The following is a 6,731-nucleotide window of genomic DNA, read 5'->3' on the forward strand; positions in this document are numbered from 1 at the left end:
TTGAGCTGGGGTATCAGCAGCAGGGAAGCAGTGTGTGTGTGTGGGGGGGGGATTCACTTGGGAAAAATGAAACTCCCAAGCCGCTCCCTTTGCTGGAGCAAAAGCCTCTCATTTATCTCCTCAACTCCCTTCCATGAAAATCTCCACCCCTCCCCTGGTGCTGAGAGACCCTCTTTACTCCCATGGAGATTTGTAATTGTTCTAACTCTTCCTTTGCCTTGTCCAAATTGTTTTCCCAGAAAAATGATCAAGGACATTTCAAATGAGAAAAACAAACGAAACCAGAGAAACTCCCACCACACACAGTTTGGGTCTGAATTTTTCTACTGAAATTTGGAGATAATAAAACTCCTTCCTCTGTTGGCCAGAAACCAAAGCTAGACCTCCCCTGCTGTAGCTGTGACTTCTGCTACCAAACCACCAATGCGCTGTCTCCTCTTGTGAGACATTTCTCTGCACAATACTGCTGCTAATCCAGTTATTGACTCCAGGAAACATTTTCCTTAGCCTGGTTCCGTGTGTCACTGGTTTCTATAGCAAAGGTCAGTCCCTAGCCCTGTGGTCCGGACATCCTCATTCGCATCAGGCTTCAAGTTGAGAATAATTTCCTATTCCCGCTCTGTGGGAGGGGAGACTTTTAAACGCGCTCTCTGTGCGACTGCACATGGCTAAGCAAAGAGAACAAACCCAAATCCCCCCGGTGCTTTGGGAGCCAGGTTTGCGGTGGGAATTCTGTAGTTCAGATGACTTCACACCTGGTCATTGTGATTGTTTACCAGTTTTTCTGGCATTGGGGCACCTTTACACTTCGGCTGAGTGGTTAAGGTGTTGGAGTTGAAATCCAATAAGGTTTCTCTGCGCAGGTTCAAATCCTGCTCACAGCGAGGCCTGTGTTTTAGCCAGTATCTTATCCGAGCAATTCCCTGTGTACAACCCCCTGAGACACTCTCAAGTCTCTCTCCACCCCAAGTAAATCCTCTTCTGCTCCTTTCATAGAGATGCCTGGGACACCACCTCCCCCTGTGTCCCTGAGGTGTCAGGCAAACTCTCAGTGCCTGTAGCCTCTGCCACTCACCTAGTGCCCCATAGATCAGCCATAACCCTGGTTCTGCTCCTCTCTCTAGTGTGTGAAAGGAGCCAAGTCAGTGACTCCATGGGATTTGCCCCGGACCCCTCTAGGGCCGGCCCTGAAGGGAAGCACTGACTATCACAGTGACAATACAACTGACCAGCATTGCGGGGGAGGCTGAGGGAGATCCGCACTCATCAGGTCTCTTCTCTCCCCCAAGGTGAGCCAGACACTGCTCTCTCCTGACTCTCACTCTAGCAGCTGGACACTAAGGAGCCATTTCCCCACAGCAAGTGCATTGAGTGCCCCTGTGGTGCTGGGGGGGGGCCTGGCGCTGCTGCTGGCTCTGGGGCTGGCAGGGGGGTTGATGTCTGCACAGACTCTCAGCTGCCAGGCCGGAGGGGACACTTGAGACCTTACCAGACTGTCTCATTGAAGACGGGGGGTTGAAAGACCTATACAGACGCTCTCCAGAGCACGGAGCAACATCCGCCCATGCAGCCAGGCAATGAGCATTTCTCACAGCCTGGAGCCAAGGGTGAGGTGGCAGCTACTGTTCCAGCTCCTGGGGGACAGGCCCTGTCAGCTAACAGACACTTCTTACTCACCACAGCTAAGGGCGCCGGGTTCCTCCAGTGGGGGTGTGAAGCAGCCATTCTTTTCCTGTCCTTTTTGTGTGCGACTGCTGACAAAAACATCCCAGATAGAGAAGCAACAGGCCAAAACACTGTCATGCAACTGCCAAAGTAGCTCAGTTGGGAGAGCGTTAGACTAAAGATCTAAAGGTCCGTGGTTCAATCCTGGGCTTTGGCAGTCCCTGTCATTATGCTTTGTGCAGAGATGGCTTGCCCTCTGGGAGCACAGCAGTGCCTCCACCCAAGGTGAGTTCCTGACCTTGGGATCTGCAGTAGGAAAACACAGAAGGGGCTTACTTGCCCCTAGTTGGCCCCTCTGACCTTTAATGATGAGAGCTGTCTTTCCCAACATGGTGGGAAGAAAGTGAGGCAGGGCAGCCTCAGGAATGGTGCCAGAGGGCTGCTAAGCAGGGGTTGGGGATGAAAACTCTTCTGTGCAGCTGAGCAAGAGCAGTACCAAGGAAGGGGCATCTGTAAAAGTGACCCCACACACCTCTCCTCCTCTGGGCAGCTGGTGCTGACAGCTTCAAGGGAAGGCTTAAAAGCCACAGAGCAACTGAGGGCAGGACCATATCTAGGTGTGGCCTTCAGACAGGCACAAAAACACCCAGCCAGGCTGCTCCCTGCCATACCAAACACCCACTGAAGGTCACCAGCATGCAGAGCGGCTGCTGATGCTCTGTAGCCAACATCAGAAGATAGAAGGAAAGTAGGGCCCAGGGCCAGCCCCCATGGTGGGGCCTCTGACTGGTCCCACTCAAGGTATTCACTTTTGCTGTGGGCCAGGAGATTTTACCCCAAGAGGCTTTTCCCAAGCTGGCAAGAAGCAGAGAAACACCCAGGCTCCCAAGACGCTATGTAGCAAGTACCCTCCAGCACAGGGACAGGTGCACACGCTAGCCCAGGCTGCCGCCCACTTTCTTTGGTAAGTCAGGAAGGGCAAAGGCTAGACTGGAAGCACCTGGGGCTCCTGCCGCAGCCTTTGTGACGCCCAACCCCCAACTCCTTCCCAGGCTCTAGCTGAAGCCAGAGCATTGGCCTGAGCAGCCAAGAAGAGGTTCCAGCCCTGAAGGGAGCAGGACGTTCAGCACAATAGTAAAACTGCAGAAACACAACCACCTAGAGACTCAAACCCTCAATCTTCTGATCTACACTCAGACGCCTTATCCGTTAGGCCACATGGTAACATAAGAAAAGACCCTCCAAGCACTTCTTTGGAAAAGGCAGACACTGTGTTTCTCAGGTCATCTACTGAGGGGGGCTGAGACTTTCTGGGCACAAGAAGTCGAGTTCCCAGCAACACGTGAGACCTAATTCTATGGAGCCAGGTGCAGGGCTTTGGAAGGGAGGCTCAGGCATGGGGGATTGGGGTGCAGCGGATGGACCGGCTGTCTAGGTGTGGAGATTTAGTCACACTGAGGCACAGAAGGGAGGAGGAGGAGTAATCCTGCTGACAGTCAGCGGCTGTGCAGAAAAAGAGGAGGGGTTCTGGGGACATTTTTTCCTCTCTTTTGCCTATCTGCTCGCTCTTGGGGTGAACGGAGAAGATGATCTCAACTAGCTCAGTTGGTAGCACGTCAAGCTCTTAATCTGAGGATCCAGGATTCAAGCCCCTGTCTGGGCACCCAGTTTTAAATTGCCTTGTGTGCCAGGAGCCAATTGACTCCTGGTGCTTCTCCACCAGCCACATGCAGATTCCTAGAATCCATGGCCATTTCCTGGAAAGGTTCCTTTCCTCAGGAATCAGGAGAGAGGCAACATCCACATTACCAGAGGACCTCCTGCAGGCATGTTGCTGAAGGCAGCCTGACTGCCACCCTCACAGTGACTGGCAGGCCGTTCCCTGCAGCTTGCCGTCCCAGGCATGCACTTGCTGCGCTTGTGCCTGGAGCTGTCCCTGTCCCTGACCCAGGGCAGAGGACATTGGAAGCTGAACATCCAGAGCTTGCAAGATAAAGGAGCAGGGGGTTGAGGCTTGGCGGTGTTGGCAGAACAGGAAAGCATCAGAGGGTTCTATGGCAACCAGAGGGATTGACGGAAGTCGGTGAGGGAGGAGTTGGCGGCTTTGTTCCAGCGGTCAGGCAAACACCGCAATATCAAAGAAACCAATGGTGCCAAGTCCTGCAGTGTTGCCTGTGGGATTTCCACAAGAGCATCCAGGCTGGGGAGCCAGTGATCCTGTGACTGTACAACCGAATCTAGTGACAGCTGCCCGAGTTCCATGAGATGAGGCTGCAGCTGGCCGATATGAGCGGGAGCACCGAGTGAAGGGAGGGGCGTCCTCCCCTGACATTTTTGCAGCCTGCAGGGAATGGAGACCAAGCAGGGGGATGTGGGGACTCAGGGCAGGACCCGCGGATCCCATAGTGCAGGACAACAGTCACTGGAGGAGGAGAGAGAGTCCTGCGAGAGGAAGCAATAAGTGCAGAGTGCAAACCAGTCAGCCAAGAGACCCAGGAGTCTAGAAAACAAAATGGGAGCAGGTTCCATGGTGTAATGGGCAGCACTCAGGACTTTGAATCCTGGAATCTGAGTTCAAATCTCAGTGGGACCTCCTGCAGGTATTGTAGTTTGCTGCAAAGTCTTGGAGCTCAATGTGTATAGTTACTTTCTGCCTGGGTAAACTTCAGCAAGGTTTTTTTCTCCTCCTCATGGGTCACTGATGCCCACTGGAGATAGGTCTTTGGTCCAGCTGGCCGCTATAGGGTGGGGTCCTAGAACTTATCAGTCTGGCTAGAGATTCCTGCGGCTTGACCTGATGGTTTGGTTTCTTGCTGCTTCATCTGATGTCCACAACTTTGGTCCCTGTAGCTGCAGCTCTTCCTCTTGCCCACATGGCATTTAAAGGAAGGAGTGCCAGGGCCAGGTTTCCCAGGCTGGAGCACAGCACACCTCTCCTCCTCTGGGCACCTAGAGCAGAGGCGGTTGGTGCTGACAGCTCCAAGGGAAGGCTTAAAAGCCACACAACAACCGAGGACAGGGCAAGAGGAGGGCAGGACCATGCCTATGTGTGGCCTTCAGACAGGCACAAAAACACTCAGCCAGCCTACTCCCTGCCATGCCAAACACCCACTGAAGGCCACCCACAGACCAGCATGCGAGGCAGCTGCTGATGCTCTGTGGCCGTTATCGAAGAGGGTAGGAAAGCAGGGCCAGCCCCCCTGGTGGGTCCTCTTACCATTCCCACTCAGGGTGCTCACTTTTGCCATGGGGCAGGAGATTTTACCCCAAGAGGCTTTTCTCCAGCTGGCGAGAAGCAGAGAAACACCCAGGCTCCATAGACTCATAGACTCTAGGACTGGAAGGGACCTCGAGAGGTCATCGAGTCCAGTCCCCTGCCCTCATGGCAGGACCAAATACTGTCTAGACCATCCCTAATAGACATTTATCTAACCTACTCTTAAATATCTCCAGAGATGGAGATTCCACAACTTCCCTAGGCAATCTATTCCAGTGTTTAACTACCCTGACAGGAACTTTTTCCTAATGTCCAACCTAAATCTCCCTTGCTGCAGTTTAAGCCCATTGCTTCTTGTTCTATCATTGGAGGCTAAGGTGAACAAGTTTTCTCCCTCCTCCTGATGACACCCTTTTAGATACCTGAAAACTGCTATCATGTCCCCTCTCAGTCTTCTCTTTTCCAAACTAAACAAACCCAATTCCTTCAGCCGTCCTTCATAGGTCATGTTCTCAAGACCTTTAATCATTCTTGTTGCTCTTCTCTGGACCCTCTCCAATTTCTCCACATCTTTCTTGAAATGCGGTGCCCAGAACTGGACACAATACTCCAGTTGAGGCCTAACCAGCGCAGAATAAAGCGGAAGAATGACTTCTCGTGTCTTGTTTACAACACACCTGTTAATGCATCCCAGAATCACGTTTGCTTTTTTTGCAACAGTATCACACTGTTGACTCATATTAAGCTTGTGGTCCACTACGACCCCTAGATCTCTTTCTGCCATACTCCTTCCTAGACAGTCTCTTCCCATTCTGTATGTGTGAAACTGATTGTTCCTTCCTAAGTGGAGCACTTTGCATTTATCTTTATTGAACTTCATCCTGTTTACCTCAGACCATTTCTCCAACTTGTCCAGATCATTTTGAATTTTGACCCTGTCCTCCAAAGCAGTTGCAATCCCTCCCAGTTTGGTATCGTCCGCAAACTTAATAAGCGTACTTTCTATGCCAACATCTAAATCGTTGATGAAGATATTGAACAGAACCGGTCCCAAAACAGAACCCTGCGGAACCCCACTTGTTATACCTTTCCAGCAGGATTGGGAGCCATTAACAACTACTCTCTGAGTACGGTTATCCAGCCAGTTATGCACCCACCTTATAGTAGCCCCATCTAAATTGTACTTTCCTAGCTTATCTATAAGAATATCATGCGAGACCGTATCTAATGCCTTACTGAAGTCTAGATATATCACATCCACCGCTTCTCCCTTATCCACAAGGCTCGTTATCCTATCAAAGAATGTTATCAGATTAGTTTGACACGATTTGTTCTTTACAAATCCATGCTGGCTATTCCCTATCACCTTACCACCTTCCAAGTGTTTGCAGATGATTTCTTTGATTACCTGCTCCATTATCTTCCCTGGCACAGAAGTTAAACTAACTGGTCTGTAGTTTCCTGGGTTGTTTTTATTTCCCTTTTTATAGATGGGCACTATATTTGCCCCCTTTCAGTCTTCTGGAATCTCCCCCGTCTCCCATGATTTCCCAAAGATAATAGCTAGAGGCTCAGATACCTCTTCTATTAACTCCTTGAGTATTCTAGGATGCATTTCATCAGGCCCTGGTGACTTGCAGGCATCTAACTTTTCTAAGTGATTTTTAACTTGCTCTTTCCTTATTTTCTCTTCTAAATCTACCCTCTTCCCGTAAGCATTCACTATACTAGACATTCCTTCAGACTTCTCAGTGAAGACCGAAACAAAGAAGTCATTAAGCATCTCTGCCATTTCCAAGTCTCCCGTTACTGTTACCCCCTCCTCATTGAGCAGTGGGCCTACTCTGTC

At 50.9% G+C, this 6,731-nt stretch overlaps 2 non-coding genes across 2 annotated transcripts; both read left to right on the forward strand.

The window, feature by feature from the left end:
* The first annotated feature begins 1,809 nt into the window (after nucleotides 1-1,809).
* Nucleotides 1,810-1,882, forward strand: TRNAF-AAA (transfer RNA phenylalanine (anticodon AAA)). Its single transcript has one exon. It is a non-coding gene; the product is annotated as a tRNA-Phe (tRNA).
* Nucleotides 1,883-4,186: 2,304 nt separating this feature from the next.
* Nucleotides 4,187-4,258, forward strand: TRNAQ-UUG (transfer RNA glutamine (anticodon UUG)). The gene has a single exon. It is a non-coding gene; the product is annotated as a tRNA-Gln (tRNA).
* The last annotated feature ends 2,473 nt before the right edge of the window (nucleotides 4,259-6,731 follow it).

Source organism: Gopherus flavomarginatus, chromosome 16 (assembly GCF_025201925.1).
Source record: "Gopherus flavomarginatus isolate rGopFla2 chromosome 16, rGopFla2.mat.asm, whole genome shotgun sequence".
NCBI classification, from domain to species: domain Eukaryota; kingdom Metazoa; phylum Chordata; order Testudines; family Testudinidae; genus Gopherus; species Gopherus flavomarginatus.